At 36.1% G+C, this 22,083-nt stretch overlaps 1 pseudogene across 1 annotated transcript; it reads left to right on the top strand.

Annotated features, from left to right (window-relative positions):
- Positions 1-235: 235 nt before the first annotated feature.
- Positions 236-5,324, top strand: LOC143578515 (B3 domain-containing protein At2g36080-like; annotated as a pseudogene). Its single transcript, XR_013143285.1, has 3 exons — positions 236-952; positions 1,629-1,823; positions 4,664-5,324. The product of XR_013143285.1 is annotated as a B3 domain-containing protein At2g36080-like (transcript).
- Positions 5,325-22,083: the final 16,759 nt, after the last annotated feature.

Consider the following 22,083-nt stretch of genomic DNA (forward strand, 5'->3'; position numbering starts at 1 on the left):
AAACCATCGGTCGCCTATACCCGTTCATCACTACCCGATTACATATGATCTAAGTTATAACTCTAATATATTTTATTTAAAAGAATAAATAGAAAGCTTTTAGACTATGATTTCGACTCTCTACATTCACAAAGAAAAAGGTAAAAATAAATAAATATAAAAAAATAAGACACACAAAATAAAGAAATAATAAATAGCTACATATACACATCCCAAATATATAGTTTTCTTCCATATCGAAAATCATATTCCTCACGCCTCTCTTCTCTCTCTTTCTCTTGCTTACCCCACACACAGTCACAAACACACACACACACGTCCTTAACTCACTTATCTTCTAACCTACCAGAAACCACCCTCTGGTACCCATACCCTCTTATGAATAATAATAATAGTAATAATATGGATCAATATCACCAACACTCACCCAAAACAACCTCCTCCGACCTATCACCCGACCAAGATTCCAAACTACCGATGTTCGAAAAACCTCTCACTCCCTCCGACGTCGGCAAACTCAACCGCCTCGTCATTCCCAAACAACACGCCGAGAAACACTTCCCACTTCCCGGAGTTGACGCCGTTGACCACCAGAAAGGCTTACTCTTAACCTTCGAGGACGAAACCGGGAAGACGTGGCGCTTCATGTACTCTTACTGGAACAGCAGTCAAAGCTATGTGTTGACCAAGGGTTGGAGCCGCTACGTTAAGGACAAACGGCTGGATGCCGGTGACGTTGTGTTGTTTGAACGCCATAGGGTTGACGGTGACCGGTTGTTTATTGGGTGGAGACGCCGGCAGGTGCAGGATAGTGCGGCGGCAGCAGCTGGTGCGCAGGTTAATGGGTGGACCACCAGGGTCGTCTATAATGCGCCGCAGTTTAATTATCCTTCGCACCACCTACCTATATCGTCGGTTCCTCATCCATACCAAACTGCCTCTATTCATGCAGGTAATTATTATTATTATTATTATTATTTATTTTGGTTTTGTTATTTTTTATTTTTTTCGTTTTTTGCTAATTTGGTGCATGTATGCATATTAATTGTGAATCGTCACACTTCCCCACCAACATATTTCGAGTTCGTGTAATAAATTTTATTGACCATGAGAATATTGTTGGGAAATTCATGGGGATCCGTGATACCGTGTTAACAAGTGGGATTTGGTAGATCGTAGTTTGTGCTGTACAACTAACGCTCAAAATATCATGAAAGAAAATTAATTTCTATCTCGTTTTAAAGAAAAATCTGCATTTGATTAAATAAATTTTATTACTTTTTTTTTGTAAGTTATATTTCAATGTTATCATTTCTAAGTTTTACAATTTTAATATTAATTTATAAGATTTATTATTTGCATACATAAATTTAACTCTTTTTTTTCACAACTTTATCTTCAAAATATAAAAAAATATGATGTTAACATTTTTACATTTTTTGAGCTTTTTGTATTTATAAAACTTCATTAATCTGGGAAATTGTTTCTGTTTTATTTTCTTTCTAGAATTACACAGAAAACCACACAAATTGAGTGGAACTTTTGTTTCTTTTTGATCTACAAGTTATTGGAGAAAATAAAGAATATGTGTTTGGTTCTGATCGATATTATAATTAATGGAAATGCAGGAGGTGTAAATGATAATGTAGAAAATAACCAAAGAGATCATGTGGTGGCTAGTGGGAACCCAAGGAGGGTGAGACTATTTGGTGTGAACCTTGAATGCCCAGAAGACTGAGCCATCAACTCAAGATGGTTCGAGCCAGGGTGGTCAACCCCACTACCAATATTACTCCAATGCAAACAATTTCAACCACAACATGGTATGATTTTTGTATCTTCTAATCAGGATCTGGTTTTATTTCAAGCATGATTTGTGTATTTAAACTAGGCTACCTTTTAATGAAAAAATGGTTTATATGGCTATATACAAGCTTTTCTCTTTTGTAAGTACGATAAATCCCACCGGAAATTTTGTAGACGGTTTATACACACTGTTAACCAACGAGATCAAGTAAAGTACAACAACGTGGCATTCGGTTAGTTGAACTAATAAACATATGAATTTTGCAAAAAAAAAAGTTATCGATGGATGGTTTAAAATTTTTTGAACTTATTTTAGGGCAAATTTTAACTTAATTATTTTGAAAATTTTATGGCCATTTAAACGGAGCCAGTTGATCAGAAATAAGCATAATACATTTAGTCAAAAGTATTAATAGTGTAACTAATATATACTTCCACTAGAGTTGCCATTTTGTAACCTTTTAAAATTGAAAATCAAATTAATCTTTGATTTATAACTTAATTAAGCATAAATAAATTCAAGATATTTTTTTGTTTTTTACTTCAGTTCACGAATAATATTATTTTAAGGGGAAGTGATCCGATAATTTATTTAATTAAGTTTTAAAAATGTGACAGTCAGTAATGATTTTGCTGCCTCCTCAAATGAAGCATATACTTTTTATCTATTTAATTAATCATACTTAGACTAGTCAAAACTCTTTTAAGCACTTTCTTATATAATTTTTATTATTATATTAATCGAATGTATGTAAGTGCATGCATATTGCTAAAGTAAATATATGCATGCAACTTGGGCACATCATTAGTGAAATATATTTCTAGTATATTCTAAAAAATTAAACTTAATTTAAGTTTGAATTACAAGTTTTTCTTATTGAATAATATGACTTAAAAGAAATTAGCATAGTTTCTTAATTAAAAAATAACTCATCAACTTTTAGCTTAAATTATTGGAGTTTTTAGATTTTCTTAATATAATATGACAAACTAATACGTAAAATCTATTATTAATGGTATGAACTTAATTTCCAATTTGATCCTTTACAGACTTGGATGTAATGCAAAACAACAAACATAAATAAGGGTATTTAAGGAATAGAATTAAGAATATGAAAGGACCAACATTTTGGAAGAATCTTTTGTTGTATTTATAAATCACAAAATGTCTAAAGTACATGTTATCATAAATGTAGGCCCCGATTGTTTTTTTTAGAAATTTAAGTATGAATTTGAATACCACATCTGAATGTTAAGAGGTGGTTCAAATGTTTGAAATCTGAATCATTAAGAGGTGGAGGCTAGAGACGATTGAAAACATACGTTTTTTTAACAATGAATTTATATTATTCGAGACGAACCTCTAGTCGTCGGAGATGGAGCCTAGTCTCCGGGTTAGAAGTTAATGGAGGCCGGAGACAAACGTATGTTTTTTTTGGGTTAAGAGGTTTTCAGACCAACTAAAAGCTCTTACTGATTCAAATGCTATTAAGACGCTGAACCTCTTAATGCCAGAAAAAAAACAAACAGCCCCACGTCTAATTACATTTGACCGAATCAGACGCTTTCCTCTATTCAGAGAAAAGAGGTAAAAACAAATAGGGCCGTACTTTAAATGGTCATTCAGATCTACGAAGCACTTACAATTTGAAAATTTGTGTTTATCATTTTTTTTAACAATGAATTTATATTATTTGAGAGATTTTAACTCAATACCTCTCAACCCCTTTATATTTTAAAAGCTCAAATTTATTGGATGACGGATTTATAAATGTTTGCTGTTGTTTTTTTTAAATGTTTAGCAACTTAGTATCCCTTTAAAGTTAAAAACAACTATTATTATTTTGTAGCACACTAGCACATAATTATAATATTTTTAAAATTAAAATATTGATATAAAAATAGTATTGAAAACCAATGTCGAATTATTCGAAATATACAGGCAAATTAAATACCGTGTGAAAGCTAATTAAAAAATTGTAGGCTGCAAGACCAATTTGTGGTCCAACAGTTTGACTTTAATTGCACCCAAACCAAACTTTTTGTAACATTTAGTCACTTCCTAACCAGTTTACATGTGTTTCAGATTCTTCCTAACCTTTTGAAAAACACTATTGCATACTTCTTTTTAAGATTATGTTTATCTGTGAGAAAATCTAAATAAATAGTAATTTTTGTTATACTTTTGGTTAGTGTTGATATCACATATGTTTTTATAGTAATAAAATATGGGAAAGTATTTCTTGTACCTGCTTTATATTCGTTTATCTCCAAAAAGACTTCAGAATCTCCTAACTTTATTAATTTTTTGTGTTTTTAAGTTATGTATGTTAATTGACGTATATCTAATGATATGCAAAGGCAGCGTTCTAGTCATCGCTAGTCGTGTGGTGAGGTAAAGATTAATATTTAGTTAGGATTAACTAGGATTAATTGACGTCTAGTTGGGATTAATTGGTGAAAGAGATTAGATACTTAAAATCAGTTCCTGTGTTTCATAGCTATGCCCTACATAAGTAAAATGCTATCTAATAAAACAAAACTTTTGTGTAAATATACTAAAAAATGTTTACTCTCATGTTGTTTTAGTTGTTACTTGATCTTCATAGTTATAGATTATTCTCAACAAAACCCTAGTTATGGTATTTATTTCTCAAAGGTTATAACCATATAATGCATTCGGCTTGTGAAAGATTTGTATTCATTTATATTATGGCTAACAGTGTATATAAATTATATAATAATAATAATAATAATAATAATAATAATAATAATAATAATCTTTATTTTTTACTGAATCAAATAATTTAAAATTATTGTAAAATTAATTGTGGGTACTACTGTATATTTGTAACAGAACATCAATTTCAGCCAGATGAGGTACCACCAACACCAAGGATAAGATCTGAGGAATGTGACATGTGTTGGATTTCTCAATTTTGTCAACAAACACCATAGGATACTTTGCTGTCCAACAGTTTGGTGAAATAGCATTTAACCCCTCAAAAAATAGTGCATAAAACCCACAAAAAAAAAGAAAAAAAAATCTCAAGATTTCTTGAAACATGAAGGAACATGTAACTCATTTCATAAAGCTCGCAACCTACACTGATCCGACCCGTCCGTCTATGTTGTCATACAGTTGGCATCTGAACCGGCGTGTCTTTTTTGTCACAAAACTGGCTTTCAAACGGACCTGTCTGTTTCATCACGCAGCTAGCTACCTGAACCGACCCGGATGTTAGGTCGAATTTTTGTTTTAAGTTGGAAGGTGTAATAATATTAATAGCCACTGAAAATAGAAAAGAAAAAAGGGGAAATGATTTAAGGGTAGAAAGGGAAACTTAGGGGGGGTCCATTTAGGTATTGGGCACTGTTGTGATTCTGTATGATAGATTTCTTTTTGTAATGTTAGTATTAGTAGTACTTGGTGATTGTACTATTCTGCCCTCTGCTGTTTCACTTTGGATGAAACCAATGCTAGTAACTAGTGACTTCTCTTTCTCATTTTCTATCTATTTTGTGTACCCACTTTTAATTTTATTTATCTAGTATCGTGTCACTCGTGTTGCATTGGTAGTAAAATACTGAAAAAAACAACGTTAAAATGTTGTAGCAAACTTGCTAATAATAAAACTAATAAGTAAAGCGAACTTCTTTAATGTTACTCTGTAACATCAAAGGCTTTCGGTTCTTGCACAATTTTTAACTGCTTAACAGGTTTACCAAATCTTCGGCTGCCATTGTAACCGCAAACCCATAAAGGGCCGCAAAATTTATTAAAAAATGTGAAAGTCAACCGCAAATTAACCGAATGAAATGTTGATAATCAATAATAAAAAGGTAACGCAAGAATAAAAAAATTACAAACATGAAGCTTTGCGCCATTACACCTTCCTCTATATCAAGCTTTGTGTAAAACATTGAAGCAAGTTTAGCTTTCTGTTGTTGAACATGTAAATAATCAAAACCAAACCGTTAATAGATTGAATACTTTGTTGTTGTATTTGATCGTGTTTCTGGTTCAGTTATGCTTAATTGCTTATGCAATATAAAATGATAATTAACTCGTAGATCATAAAGCAACTAATATTGATATTCCTTTGCAAAAGATTATTTCCTTAGGTGTGGTGCTCATAATTTCCTGCTCCATTGTCAACTCCAAGAATCAATGAACAACATTCACACAAAATTTAAGTAAATACACACGGGTACACAAGGTTTTGAATCAACTGGCCTGTGGTTTCTAGGTAAAAACTTGAGTTTGTTATTAAAATTGCAACTAGGGATGGCAAAAATCCCCGAATCCGACGGGGAAACCCGAAAACCGGCTTATTTCGGGTCGGGTCGGGTTTTGTTTTTTCGGTTTCGGGTCGGGTTTCGGAGATTGTTTCGGGGATTGTTTCGGGTTCGGGTTCGGGTTCGGGTTCAGGTACCCCCGCCCCGACCCGCCCCGATATAATATATAAATATAAATATAAATAATATATATATATATATATATTAAAAACCTAAACCTACTGTAGGTTTACAATCTCAAATCTCAATCTGCTTAATCGCCGTCTTTCATCCAGAGTTCCAGACTACCACCGTCCACCGCAGCCACACAATCGCCGTCTGCAGACTGCACCACCATCACCTAACAAGGAAAGCCTAACAAGGAAGGAAAGTGACTGATTAGGTTACCTACATCCAGACTCCGCCACCGCCAGTCCGCCCCCGATTCACTCAATCGCCGTCTGCACCACCATCACCATCCACTCAATCGCCGTCTGCACCACCGGACCACCCTCCTCCTCCTCGTTCTCATCCTACCACCTGTAAGATCCCTAATTCTCTTATTATTATTATTATTATTATAATAAAAGTGCTTCGGGTCAAACTAAACCCAACACATAGAAAATATAATCACTTGTGAACACTGCAAATTCATAAGCAGCTATAGAATTTGGTTAAATCTGTTTTGTGAGTAACCAAAACATAACCGAAAAAGTCAGTTAAGGTGTCGATCTTCTTTGTTCGGTTTTGTGTTCAAATATACTTGACAAACAATACAATGAATCCAGTATTAAAAATTTATAATTACAACTGACCCCATCACTAATTTTCACTATAAAAGGTCAAAGTCAAAGAACATACTTTTCAAGTCTTGATCCTATAACGCACAAGTTAAGTTGCCACAAAATGTTAACCCAAGTGTCAGGGACACCAGGCAGGCACCAATGCATGCAGTCCTGACCCCAAACCACCACAGCATCCTTGGAAAAATTAAATGCATTTGCAAAAAACAGTTTGCTACCTTATCGAGTACGTTTCGAGGGCTCCCGCTTACAATTACAACCGTTGATCTTGGATCATCACAAAGCTTCTTTAAAGCCTCTTCTAGCTCAGGATGCAGATTAAGTTCCATTTCTTTGAACTGGTCACCTCTTCCATCAGCATTCATTGGTTTAGTCAATGTTGCATTGAACCCCTGTAAAACAATATTACCCATTTACCCCTTATTTAAACTCACTGCCTTTTTTTCACAGAAATGTCAGTTTAGGTAATAATCGGAATTTGGCATAACATTTTATATTATGTAATATCAAATAATCACAAAAATGTCATTCTAGGTAATTAGTCAGCATACAAAAATGGCGGGTCGGATCGGTTTCGGGTTTTCGGGTTCGGGGACGGGGCGGGTCGGGGGGGTACAAAAAACCAAACGGGGAATCCCCGAATTAAACCCGACGGGTAATGGGGCGGGTACGGGGATGGTTTTTGGTTTCGGGTTCGGGTTCGGGTTAAGCAAAACCCGCCCCAAACCCGCCCCGTTGCCATTCCTAATTGCAACATAAAATTTCAGATTAATTTTTCAACAATGCATTTATAATTTATAAAGTATATACATTTTGAAGTTAAGTTAACACAAACCACTAGTAATGTATTTAGAATACCCCATAATGTGTAAGCCCGTTCTTGAATTGAGATATCGAAGTAATTTGACTTGATAATTTTGCAAGACCATCTATGGTTGAACCGTTTTTACCATTATAACAACACAATTATATGGGCCAATAACACAGACATATATAGTTGGTCACAAACATACCACATAATTCTGTTAAATTTTACGTACATAAATGGACGAAAGTAACCCTCATTCGTAGAATCAACAACGTACACCTTGCCAATTCTTACCACTTTCTACTCTTTTTAGGCAAAACCCACTTTGTATTAAAACTATTTTTTACACACACACACACAAGTATACCATATTTGCACTCGTTTTTAGGCAGAACTCGCTCTTTTTATCGAAGGATTTTCGTTACATGTATGTAGAAGCATGATTAAGACAATAACATTTTTAAAAAGTTTTCAGTTGGTACTTGGTAGCAAGTTGACATATCATATAAATATCCTATAATAAGTATACCACATGGTTGTATGGGTCCTATACCTTGAACAATGACTCATCCTCAAAAGTATATCTTAGGTATAAGGCCAATCAAGAATTAAAAAGGCATGCCAACATAGATTCAAAAATAGCCGTAGATATATGAAAATGATTCTTCTAAGTGGTGCCATAGTTTTCTATGACATTATTGTTTAGTCTTCGCTAAATGATACTAGTATATGTTTAGAGGATGTATATTGGTGTATTAATCTAAACAAAAAAGGTGGGCTAGGTTTTGGGTCTCTGGAAGGTCTTAACCTTGCCCTTCTTCAGAAATGGAGATGGAGATTCGTTAATAACGTGACAAACTTATAGGTAAAAGTGATTAAACCTATTTATGTTGGGGACTCGGGTATCTCTAGTGCTACTTTCCCTCATCTCAGAAACAGTGTATGGTATCGTACTATCGTATAACCAAGACTCATGCTAAGACTCAATGACTTTGGTATTCCTTATTCGGTTTTAAGGAAACAAATTGGGAATGGGTCGTCTAATCTTTTTTGGAAAGAGGCTTGGTTAGGTGTTCTTTAAATTTTGTATTTCTTCAGTTATATACTTATATGCCCTTGAAGTGAACAAAGATTGTGTACTTTGTGACCTAATATAATGCAAGGTAATGATTCCTCTTAGCTTTGGTGCCTTCAAGGAAGCAAGAAACTTTCACAACTTAAATTACTTCAATTCTTGTCTTCTCATTTTTCTTATGCAAGTGAATGGATTTGGTTGTTGGATGGGGATAACAGTGAGTTCTTAGTGAAAAAAAAATTCGGAAAGATATTGAATTTTGCAATTTTCCCATGGGGCCACGTTGTACCATTTGGAACTGGCTAGTCCCAAGAAAGGTTAACATTTTACCTTGGCGTATAAGGTTGAAACATATTCTTACTAGATAGAATTTGGTTAATACTGGGTTAGACATTCCTAGCTTGCTATTCCGAGTTTCTGAATTGAAGATGTGAATCATATTCGTGAAACCTATGAGGTGCGCCTATTCAATTTGGCCATCAATAACCAAATGGCTCGATCTTTTGCACACCCTCCTTCCTTATTGATCGACTCATGGCGGATTAATTAGCTTCGCTTCCGATTACCTCTACAAAAGGACCATTTGTGGAGAGGGGATGGGATAGTCATGTGCACTACTTGGTGGATTTTTTGAAAATTTAGAAACAATGACTACTTTCGTGATCTCAAACCAAGAAATGATAAGATTTTTAATGACATCTTTTATTGTGGATCGCTAATAGGAACAAAAGTTTAACTTTGCTTGGAAGGATTACCTAATAAATAAAAGTCACCTGATGTTTTTGTAACTTTCTTTTTCCGCGTTTAGCTTTATTTGAGGCGTGCTAGTTTTTTATATAATACTTGCCATGAAAAATCTAAGTCTACATTTAAGAGCTCCCTAACCACAACTACTCTTTGTTTTATTCTTTCTAAGGTTTGTACATTCAACTTGCCTTACGGAGAAAGAAGTATATGGTTCACTTAGATAAGCAATTCGTTCAACATGTGTCTTAATCATCAACAGCTAAAATATATATCATATATATGAGGGCATCATAATGGCGGTGTTAAAATTAAATTTTGTTCTGTCGCATCACCGTCACATAATTTCGGGTCTATTATTTTTTTCTTCATAGTGGCATGAAGCCCTTGTAATCATTCATTAATTATTTTTTTAACATTATCCAAATTTCAAATATAGAAATGAAAGTAATAAAAATAACATCACGATTAAATTCTCAAAAGAATATATAAATAAAACAATAAAATAACAAATTATTAAAACTCTTTCTTACTGTATGTGTTTCAATTTTTTTTTCTTCTCTTCCACAAGCTCCCGGGCAAAACCCGTCAAATGCTCGTAGTTTGTAGAGCAAGGAATCTCATGTCAAGCAGTTATTGCTTGTCGTCCTTATGTTTTTTTTGGAGTTTCTTCTTCCACCATAATAAATGATAAGTCTTTTTTGTTGGTGGTGGTGGTACAAAAGGTTGCATGTAACATTCCTAAAACTTTCATGCCATTTTTGCCAACTTTTAAAGTTGAAAGACCATTTTGTCATTCTTCCAAACTTAAAGTCCGGGGACCAAATCTGTAATTTTCAAATTAGCTGAGACGGACTGTCTCATTATTAGACGGCCCGTCTCAAACCTAATTTGGGTATTAAGTTTCCATTTGTGACGGTGTGTCACAAGCGCCTACAATTTTAAGACGAGGTGTGGCATCCGCCTACAATGGATGAGACTGACCGTCTCATTATTAGACGGTTTGTCTCATCGCCCAATTCAGCAAGAGGTGTCAAAAATCGATCCTTAAGTGTCAAAACCCAATTGTCATCAACACCCCTTGGCCTATAAAATGAGAGCATTTCACACCAATTTCATGCGCAAGACTTCTTGAATCATTCCCACACTCTTAAAGCAATTTAAACTAGTGTTTAGTGTGTTTAAGCAAGAACAAACCAAATGAATAGGTTATTGTCAAGTTCAACTTATGATCAAGCATTCCAGAAGTGTTAGGAGCATTTACAAATCATCTTTAAGCTCTGAATTAGATTGGAAGTAAGGTAGGCATGTTTAAACACTCGTTTAAGTTCGGTTATGATTAAGCGAGTATCCATGCTATTATCAATCAAACCTCAGTAAAAATACTTTATAAAAGTTATATAAGTGTTTTTATGCATGTATAAGATCATAGAACATTTAAACAACCGTCGGAAAGATGACAAAATGATTTTTAGCCTTAGCGGGCCAAACAATGAGATTAGATGGACCATCTAATCATTATACGGTCTGTCTCATGATCTCATACCAACTTTTGATACGGGTCAAAGGTTCAAACTTGTGACGATCTGTCACAATTATGTCAAAACTTGTGACTGATGGTAATAATTATTAAATAGTTACGCTTTGTTAAACCACAAGTATGTCAAAACTCTTTAAAGAGATTGTAGCAAATTCATAAACCAATTACATATATGAGATACATTGTTAGTATAAACACTGTTGTAGTATTGCTAGTTGTTAATTGACGGGTGGGATGAAAACTAGCGATTAATCGGGATTAATCGACGTTTAATCAGGGTTTTTATTTAGTATTTTAAAAAAAGAAATTGTAATTTTTACATAGACATGTCATATTCTCATGAGAAGGAATTAAGGATTACTTGGGCCACACAAAGCTCCAAGTTGGTTTGGTCCGAAATATAAGAAAAGCTGCAAATATCAAATATCTACACGCAAACCCCTTTTTCTCACTAGTCAATTTTCCAACCCATTCATAGTGAACCTTCATTGCACTCGCACATGTTATATAGGCCACATGTTATACTTGTTTCAAGATAATTATCAACTATATTTTATTGATAAAAATATGCTATATAATTGATGTATACTCTTCTCTCATTTTAGATATTATAAGATATATTTTTAAAATTTAATACATCAATAGTCGGACAACAACGCATGAGTGACTAGAAAGAGGTGCAAACAAATCAAGTCTAACTACTTTGAGGATTATTCAATTCATGACACAAACGCCGAAAATAAAATGCGCAAATCAAGGTCATGATCCATTTATTTAAAAATCATTGAGTTATAAGTTAGATCATTGTCCATTTAGCTACGTCATGGGCCATATCATATTATTTAAAGATTTGATAAAATTTGACCCAATGACACATCCACCCCTGGTTACAAATATGCAATGGAGGAATTCTTGAACCTAATAATAAGAAGCTAAGAGATAGGGAGTGAGGAAGAGGGAGAGAGGTGTGTTATAATAATAAATGGCACGTACATAAGAATGTGAGAGGGAAGGAGAAAATAAAATAATAATAATATATAGTGAACAATTAGGGTTCATTAGCCGAGCTAGCTCCATCCTTAAAGACCATGTGTTATACATCTCAAGTGAGAAATAGGAGAGCGTCATGTCCGCTCCTACTCATGCAAACACCACGCTGCTCATGTGTGGGTTCTATCTAAGCTGACTTGTTCCTGCGTGGGTTTTATATAAGTGGTCAACTGGTCATTCCGTGAACTTGCTCACGTTCATGAGGGACTTACAACTTGTATATAGCTAACCAATGGACATAAAAACACATATGCATTTCGTATTTTATTATTTTTATTATTATTATTATTATTATTATTATAATATTTATTTAAAAATGTAACTTAATTTTCTCAAATAATTTGTAACACTGCCTTTAAAAAAATTATAGAAATACATACTTTTGTTTTGTTTGTTTTTTTTTTTCGAATATGCTGACATAAACTTAAACGACAACCAAGTGATTTTCAAAATAAAATATTTTTGGGTCTCATATATTTGTTTACTTGTTGAAAATTAATTACTAAAATGTTAATATTTAAAAATAAAAACACTAACATGACACTAGGTATACCTCATGGTTAGTGAAAGTGAGTGTTTTTTCTACTTACCCTCACTTGTATAATACATGCCGTTATAAATTTAATTTGATACATGTTGTCAGACTTTGATGATAAGTTGAAGGGTAACCGTGAACTCTACTCGTTATATGTTTGTGAGTTTGCTTTTTTATATTCAAATCGGATAAAATCAAATTAAACCTTTATTTTCTAGTTCAAACATGAACAACTAGGTGAAAAATTATAATTAAGAGAGATGGTTATATAAATAAAATTAAAAGAAAAAGGTAAAGAAAAGAAACCATAGGCATTTCGCAATAAAAAGTTAAAATAACACCATTTTTGTATGTATACTTTTGTACCTGGAATTGGAAAAGTGATAAAATGGACCTAACGTAATACGATTTAGGGCTTTGTTTTTAAATTGGGTTGGGCTAGGCTGTACTCTCATTAATTTCATTAATTTTAGGGATATTGGTTTTAAATACTCTTAACTTTAACCTATTGGTAGAATATCACTCCCAACTGACGAGATGTTCTTCAAAACTCCCAACTTTTAACACATTTTATTATGGCACTCCCGGGGTAACAAGACACTAACTTCGTTAGCGTTGGGGTAAAAAATGCCATTTTTCAATGTTCAAGGATTTAAAACAAAATTTTGTTAATTATATATTACAACACCCCTCTCCTCCCAACCACCACCTCTCTTCCTTTCCGACAACCACCACCGCCACAGAAAACTACCAACCACCACCGCCTTTGACATATACCCCGAAGAAGAAGACGACTCATTATCCGACACCGAAGAACCCCAATCACCAAACGCACAAACCACCACCTCGTTTAGAATACAAAGTGTTGCCGGAATAATATTCTTTCCGAAAATACTTTCCGACCCGTTTAAAAGTTTTGATTTCTCATCCGACATGTCTCCGATCAACAAACCCAGTTCAAAATTGATGTTAATTAGCATATAATACCCTTCAATCGGCTCGGCTCCAACGTCGTACTGATCCGTTGAAATACCGTAACAAAATTCGAATTTTGACCCGTTGAATTCGAGGGTTTTGGTGCCTTTTTTCTTACAGAAGAGGCCGAAATGTGTGTTTAATCTGAAAATGATGGTGGGTTCGTGGTTGCCGGAGGTGATGTGGAGGTGGTGGTCGGTGGTGATGGGTTAGGATGCCAGGTGATGGTGGTGAAGTGGTAAAAGGCACCAACATGTAGTGGTAAAAGGCACCACTACCACCCCTTGAACTCGTCGAATACGAGGATTTGGGTTGCTTTTTTGAAGTAGGCTTCGAGTGAGTCGCCGAGTGGCTTGGTTTCGACTATTCCGAGTCGGGTTGAGGTGGGTTGGTTTGGGGGTTCGGTTGTGGTGGTGGTGGTGGTTTGTGGGTTTGGTGATTGGGGTTCTTTGGTGTCGGATAATGAGTCTTCTTCTTCTTCGGGGTATATGTCAAAGGCAGTGGTGGTTATCGGGAGGGAAGAGAGGTGGTGGTTGGGAGGGGAGGAGTGTAATATATAATTAATAAAATTTTGCTTTTAATCCTTAAACTTTGAAAAATGGCATTTTCTACCCTCAAACACTAACGAAGTTAGTGTCTCGTTACCCCGGGAGTGCCAGAAGAAAATATGTTAAAAATTAGGAGTGTTAGAGAACATTTTATAAGTTGGGAGTGATATCTACCAATGGGTTAAAGTTGAGAGTATTTAAAACCAATAGGCCTTAATTTTAATGATTTCAATTTCTTGTAAAAAGAATTTTTTTAATTTAAAATAACTCAAAAATTATTATTTAAAAACTCAAAAATAAACAAAATGCATAAATTATAAATTTAAAAATATATAATAATTAAACAACACTTAATTCAATAAAATATAGATAAAAATACTATTCCCAATTAAATCAGGTTTTGACTTTCCTTAGGACTTCAAACATGTCTTTATCGCGAGCGTTAATTTGTCCGGCCATATGTCATCATTTCAAACACACTTGGTGTTTTATTCGATCGCTTGATCCTCCCTCTGAAACAAAATAGTTCCAAACTCGTGACCAAAAATTCAACGCTCGTTGCTCCACGGGGTTCATGTCTTCGGAAACATAAACCCAAGCCTTAGCTAACGCTTCTTCTTCTTCTTCTTGGCTCCATCTTCATGACGCAATTCATTGAGGATTTGGCTTTATATAAACAATTGGTTTTAAGAGAAATTGATAAAATGGTTGAAGAAAAATGTGTATAAATTTGTTAAGTGTGTGTGGTTATTTATAAGGGGAAACACACACACACACACACACACACACACACACACACACACACATTTCACGAGTAATACTACCCTTAGCAACTACCCTCCGGGGTATTTTATGAGGCTGGCGGCGGTGTACCCCTAGGGGAGTACTACCCCTTGGGTGGTACCGGTGCACCACACCCTACACCCTAATAACCAAAATTCAATTAATTCCATTAAACACTTAAATATAAAATAAACTTAACAAAATGTATGTTTTTTATTTATTTTTAACCATTCAGAATTAACTAAACATAATATTGTTAAAAAAACATACAAAATCGACCATACATTTTATTTTTGATATACATCAATCGTCGTCATCGTTTCGTATATTGTTTATTTGGGGTCTACAATGGGTTTCAGTCAAAGTTTGTGCTTGATTATGTGTCTGGTTTTTGCCGTCTTGCAATGTTTTTCTAAATGAGCTCTCAAAGTGAAGCTAGATGTGTCTTTGAGGAACAAATTACAATTCTAGTGTCATGGGTTTCTAGTATCATCATCACATTTGCTTCATTTGCCATATGAGCATTTGAGAATTGATACAGAGTCTTTCTAGCGTTTTTATGTTGAGCGATTTTTGAGTGCTAGAGAAATAACGCGATCAAACCAATAAACACAATGCTACAATACTTATTTATATTAACAAATGAGGGCAAAACTGTCAAAAAATCGGTTTCTAAGAATCTAAGGATATATAGCCATTTAAAAGCGGTTTAAAATCAATTCCAACGGTAATAATTGGTTAACTAGTTATTAACCTAGCCATAGTATCCAGTTTTGATTAATCACTTACTAACCGATTTTTGTTTCAAAGTCCCAAACAAGTCACTAACCTACAATTTGTATCAGTTACAAATTGGTTTTTGCTATACCGGTTATAAACCATTTCGACTTGAAGTTGTAACCGGTTCCAATTCAGTTATTATGTACAACATGCAACTATAGTCCAATCTGTATTTTGAATATAAATACTAAATTTCAAAAAAGTTGATAACCATACGAATAACACAATCCTTCCTTACCAAATTCACCTCTATTGTTTCTAAGGTTTATTGTTAAACTTACAGTTGTAACATATTTAATCGAACTTAGAAAAGAAAGGAACAAAACTAAATTCGAATTGGTTTTTAGTTTTACCAAGTTGAATTCGATTTTTTTATTAAATTTACGAAATCATGAACTTCAAGCTGACGTGAAAATTCTGAACTTAAACTGTGTATTTTAGTATTAGACAGTTAATGACATAGCTTAATATTAGATGAATACAAAGTGTAAATATATATTCTATATATATATATATATATCCCATGTAATCATCATATTATCATAATACAATATACGATACAATTACTTTGTTTAACTTGGTATCACAGCCAGGCACCCTAACCCTAACTGCTGCCAACTCTTACAATCTCACATCTTTGATTTTTTTTTTCTTTTTGGTTGAACAATGGCCTTGATTGCTGCCTTCTCCACAATTGAGAAAACCTCTCACAACTCTCATAAGTTCGGTTTTACTTTATCCCCATCAAACTATGGTTTTTGGAAGACGATGATCCACCCTTTTCTTGTCACAAACAATTTGATAGGCTATGTTGATGGCACAATTCCCTGTCCACCAGCAGTAGAGGTGCACAAACCGGTTTTTTTAAAAAAACCGGTTCGGTTATTAACCGGTCCGGTTTTTTTTGGCCCGGAAAAAAACCGGTTCGGTTAATAACCGGACCGGTTAATATCTGTCAAAACCCTAACCGGTCTAACCGGTTAGGACCGGTTTAGAAACCGGTTAGAACCGGTTAATAAACCGGTTTTTTTATTAACCGGTTTTTTTTATTAAACGGTTTTTTTTTTTTTTTTAAATTTCGCGGTTTCAAATACGAATATTTGTTTTTTATATTTTGTACTTAATGAAGACCATTATTTTTTCACAGTATAAACAAACCGGTAACTACAAGGCAAATCGGTAACTACAAGGCAAAACGGACTGACCGAAGCCAATCTTTGCTTTCGTTGTTAGGGTTCTTTGCTTGGAAGATGAGTATGAGTGTGTGTTGGTGAATGTGTTTTCAACAAACCAAAGATTAAAAACACATAACTTTCATTTATAGTTTTTACATTAAAAATACAAACATTAAATCGTTATCGCATATTCGTAACTCAAAAATACAAACATTAAATCATTAACACTGAAGAAATCTCTGCCAAGAACTGTTGTTCATGATTTAACTCAAAAATACAAACATTAAATCGTGAACTAGCAGATGCTCCTGTTGTTCCCAATCGCAGTTTGTTCATGATTTGCCTCCATGTTTGCTGTTTCTTTAACTAAATTAGAAAAATCCAAATCAACAAGTAAATAAGAGCGTATAATCGAGTATGAAATAAACGAGTACGAGTATGAAATAAACGACTACGAAATAAGAGCGTATGGAGTGGTAATGTGGTATAATTGAGTGTGAGATAACAAAATAATCGCGTATGAAATAAACGTTTAGAGCTAGTAGAGTTGTATAATCGAGTGTGAGCTAACCTACCCAACCTAAACTATATATAGTTGTTTGTGGGGGTAAAATGTTAAAAAAAACGGCTAGAAATCAAGAAAAAACGGGCAAAAAAGGACCCAAACGGTCATATGGCCGTTTTATAACGGTCAAAAACCGGTTAACCAACCGGTTTTTAGGTTAACCGGTTTTTGACCGTTAACCGGTTAACCGGTTTTTAGGTTAACCGGTTTTTTAATAACCGGTTTTTAAATTTAACCGGTTTTTTTACTAACCGGTTCAATAACCGGTTTTTGTCCACGAATGAGTAACCGAAGTACTAACCGGCGGTTCAATAACCGGTCTAACCGGTTTTTTAATAACCGGTTTTTCTATTAACCGGTTTTCGGTTAAACCGACCAAACCGGTTCTATAACCGGTTTTTTTGAACACCTCTACCAGCTGTGATCGAACAATCGGCTGCATCAGACAAGGACCCTCCCAAAGCATCTCAACCTAACCCTAATCATGCGATATGGGTCGCTAATGATGCCCACGTCCGTATGCTGATTATCTCCACTATCTCAGAAGCCTCATTTTCACATGTTCAAGGTACTACATCTCGAGAACTATGGATTTCCTTAGAACATGCTTATGCACCTCATACGGCTTCTCGGGAATACACTTTGAAGACTCAACTTTTGAAGCTCCATATGAAGGGTGATGAAACCCATTCTGCATATCTCAACAGGGCAAAAGAATATGCCGATGCCCATGCTAATATTGGTGAACCTTTTAAAGAAAAAGACCTCGTCATGCTTGTGATTTCCGGCTTGCGTGACGAGTATAATGGATTCAAATCCACTATTCTTGGTCGGCAGGTTCCCACAGCCTTTACTGAGCTCCATGGCCTGCTCTCGGATCATGATTACATGGTCAAACAATCTGCACCAGTTGTGCCACCTCCACAGGCCTTTGTCACGGCTGCCACAAGAACACCTCTTGCAACAGGACCCTTACAACAGGATTCCTTGCAGGCTCTTACTCAGCTTGCTTCACAGCTTGGTTTTCAGTTACAACCCACAACTCAACAATCACAGGCATTCTTTACTTCCTACAATCAGAACAATCGTGGACGAAACCGTACCACCAACAATCGTGGCCGTGGTCGTGGTTCGAAAAATCATTACTCTGGGTCTGGGGGAAACCGAAGTCAGTTTAACTGGGCATCCAATTAGAATACAGTATATGGCACGTGTAATAGGTGTGGAATTAGACATCTACCATCAGATTGTCCTAATCGTGACCCCGCTACCATTCGGTCCAGGCAACAACCCTCGGCAAATCATGCTGACTATCGTTCTCAAGCATCCTCATGGCTTCCTGACACTGGTTCAAATAGCTATATAACCCCAGACCTTTCTAGCCTTGGCACTGCTGAACCTTACTATGGCGAGGATGCTCTTCATGTTGGCAATGGTGAGGGTTTACCTATTTTACATGTTGGTTCCACTCGCTTTTATTCACCTAACAAAACCTTTTCCTTGTTAAATGTCCTTCATGTTCCACAAATTAAAAAAAAAAAATCTTCTTTCTGTTCAAAAGTTTTGTCACGATAATCATGTTTTCTTTGAATTTCATGATTCTTTTTTTGCTGTGAAGGACAAGGTTACACGCATTACCCTCCTCACGGGTCCAAGTGAACATGGGCTCTATTCCATCCGTCTTCCTCATATTCAACCGGTCTCCAAAGTTGCTTTCACTGCTGTTCGTGCTCCTGTCCACACTTGGCATCAACGGCTGGGTCACCCTCATCCACAAATTTTGCATTCCAGGTTATCTAAGTATTGTCTTCCTGTTTTGAATAAAAGTTCGAGTACTCCTTGTAATGCTTGTCATATTGGGAGATCGTCGAAACTCTCTTTGTCATCTTCTAATTTTAAAAGCACATCTATTTTGGATTTGGTTTTTTGTGATGTTTGGGGACCGGCTCCTGTTACTTCTTATGATGGACATAATTATTTTTTATTATGTGCTGATCATTTTACTCGTTTTATGTGGATTTTCCCTTTAAAACGAAAATCAGATGTATTTGCAATTTTTACACAGTTTGTTGCTATGGTTGAACGGCAATTTAAAACAAAACTTAAGTCTGTCCAAACAGATTGGGGTGGAGAATTTAGGAACCTGTCCAATTTTTTCTCTCAACTTGGCATAATCCATCGACGCTCATGCCCACACACTAGTGAGAAAAACGGTTTCGTTGAGCGCCGCCATTGACATGTGGTAGAAACCGGCCTCACCTTACTTGCCCAATCCGGTGTTCCATCTCGTTTTTGGCATTTTGCGTTCGATACGGCTGTTTATCTTATAAACCGAATGCCTTCTCGCACCTCCTCCCAAATTTCTCCCTTTGAACATGTATTTTCTCACAAGCCTGATTTCTCTTTTCTACGTGTTTTTGGTTGTCAATGTTACCCTCACATTCGTCCGTACAACAAACACAAAATGGAATTTCGATCCCTCTCATGTGTGTTTCTCGGATACAGCCCCATCCACCACGGCTATCGATGTTTTAACCCGAAAACTGACCGCATCCATATCGCTCGTCATGTTCGTTTTAATGAGTTTCACTTTCCTTTTCTACAAATATCCTCTCCCCAACCTTCCCCTCCCACACCAGAACCTTATATCACCAGCTATCCTTCACCCACCATACCCATCGATCCTTTAATGCCAGCTCATAGCTCACCTGCTACCTCAACCCCAATTCCCACATCCCCTACACATGTTCCAGTTACCAATCAACCCACACCTCCTCTTAAAACCTACAGCCGCTGTCCCACACAACCTGCCCAGACAACACCTGTTGCAACAGTTGACCCAACTCAAACTGTGGCTGACTCAGCTCCACCAGCAGTGGCTGACTTAGCTGCTGACCTATCGTCCCCTACACGTAGTCGGCCTGCCAATCTTCGCCAGAATCCTAAAAAGCGGGTTCCCTTTAATCCATCAGCATACACTGCCTCTACCACTCCTTCCGACATTGAACCCACCACCTTTGTTGTTTCCAACAAATCTCCTCAATGGCGGGCTGCCATGGCCGAAGAATATGCAGCCTTGATTAGGAATGCCACATGGTCCCTTGTTCCACCTGTTTCTAATGCAAATGTGGTTGATTGTAAATGGGTGTACAAACTCAAACGGGATCAAACAGGTGCCATTACTCGTCACAAAGCACGCCTAGTGGCTAAAGGGTTTAAACAACAACAAGGAGTGGACTATCATGAAACATTTAGTCCAGTTGTCAAATCCACTACCGTTCGCACGGTTCTATCTCTTGCCTTGACACAACGGTGGACACTTCGACAATTGGATGTTCAAAATGCATTTTTGCAAGGAGACCTAACTGAGACAGTTTATTTAAGACAGCCACAAGGCCTTATTGATCCACAGAGCCCGAATCATGTTTGTCTGCTTCATAAAGCCCTTTATGGACTCAAGCAGGCTCCGCGTGCATGGTTCAATCGTCTAACCCGGGCCTTAGATTCTCTTGGTTCTATGGATCTAAAACAGATCCCTCTATTTTTATTTATTCCTCTCATGGAACTCTCCTATACATGTTGGTTTACGTTGATGACATAATTCTTACGGGCAACAATCCTGATGTAATTAATCAGATCATTCAATGTCTGGGCAAAACATTTGCCATTCAGGTTTGGGATATCTTTCTTATTTTTTGTGGGTTGAAGTTGTTCCTCGGGGTTCGGATATGATTCTATCTCAAAAGAAGTATATTTTGGAGTTACTACACCGGGCCGATCTTTCACATGCAAGACCAGTCACATCTCCGATTACTCCCACTGCTAATTTGTCTCTTGGTGACAGTCCTTTGTTTGACAATCCAGTTCGCTATCGTCAGATTGTTGGTACCCTACAATATGTCACCTTGTATGGCCCGGACATTACTTTTGCAGTTAATAAGGTTTGTCAGTTTATGCATGCTTCAACTGAAAACCACTGGTCCGCAGTCAAAAGAATTCTTCGGTATCTCCAAGGAACGTTTGATTATGGTATCCTCATCCAACAAGCCTCGGGTTCCACTCTTCATGCCTATACTGATGCTCATAATTCCTCTCTGAATGCCTTCTCGGATGCGGACTGGGCTGGTTGTCCTGATGACCGATGATCCACTGGGGGATTTGCAATCTATCTAGGTTCCAATCTTATTTCATGGTCAGCCAAGAAACAACAAACTGTCTCTCGGTCATCAACAGAATCTGAGTACAAAGCCTTAGCTGATACAGTAGCCGAGCTCACCTGGCTTGAGGCTCTTCTTCGAGAACTTAAGGTTCCTAGGTCATCGGTTCCAATGCTATGGTGTGATAACTTGGGTGCTACATATTTATCTAAGAATCCTGTATTTCATGCTCGCACGAAGCATGTTGAGGTTGATTTCCACTTTGTCCGAGAAAAGGTTGCTGAAGGAAAACTCGATGTGCAATTCATTTCCACACGTGACCAGATTACAGATATCTTTACCAAGCCGTTGTCGTCACAACGATTTGCCGAGTTACGTTCCAAGCTACAGGTCGTTACCCGGCCTTAGCTTGTGGGGTGATATTAGACAGTTAATGACATAGCTTAATATTAGATGGATAC

Source organism: Bidens hawaiensis, unplaced genomic scaffold (assembly GCF_021521415.1).
Source record: "Bidens hawaiensis isolate Kalapana, Puna unplaced genomic scaffold, B.hawaiensis_p1.1 tig00029286_1, whole genome shotgun sequence".
Taxonomy (NCBI): Eukaryota; Viridiplantae; Streptophyta; class Magnoliopsida; order Asterales; family Asteraceae; genus Bidens; species Bidens hawaiensis.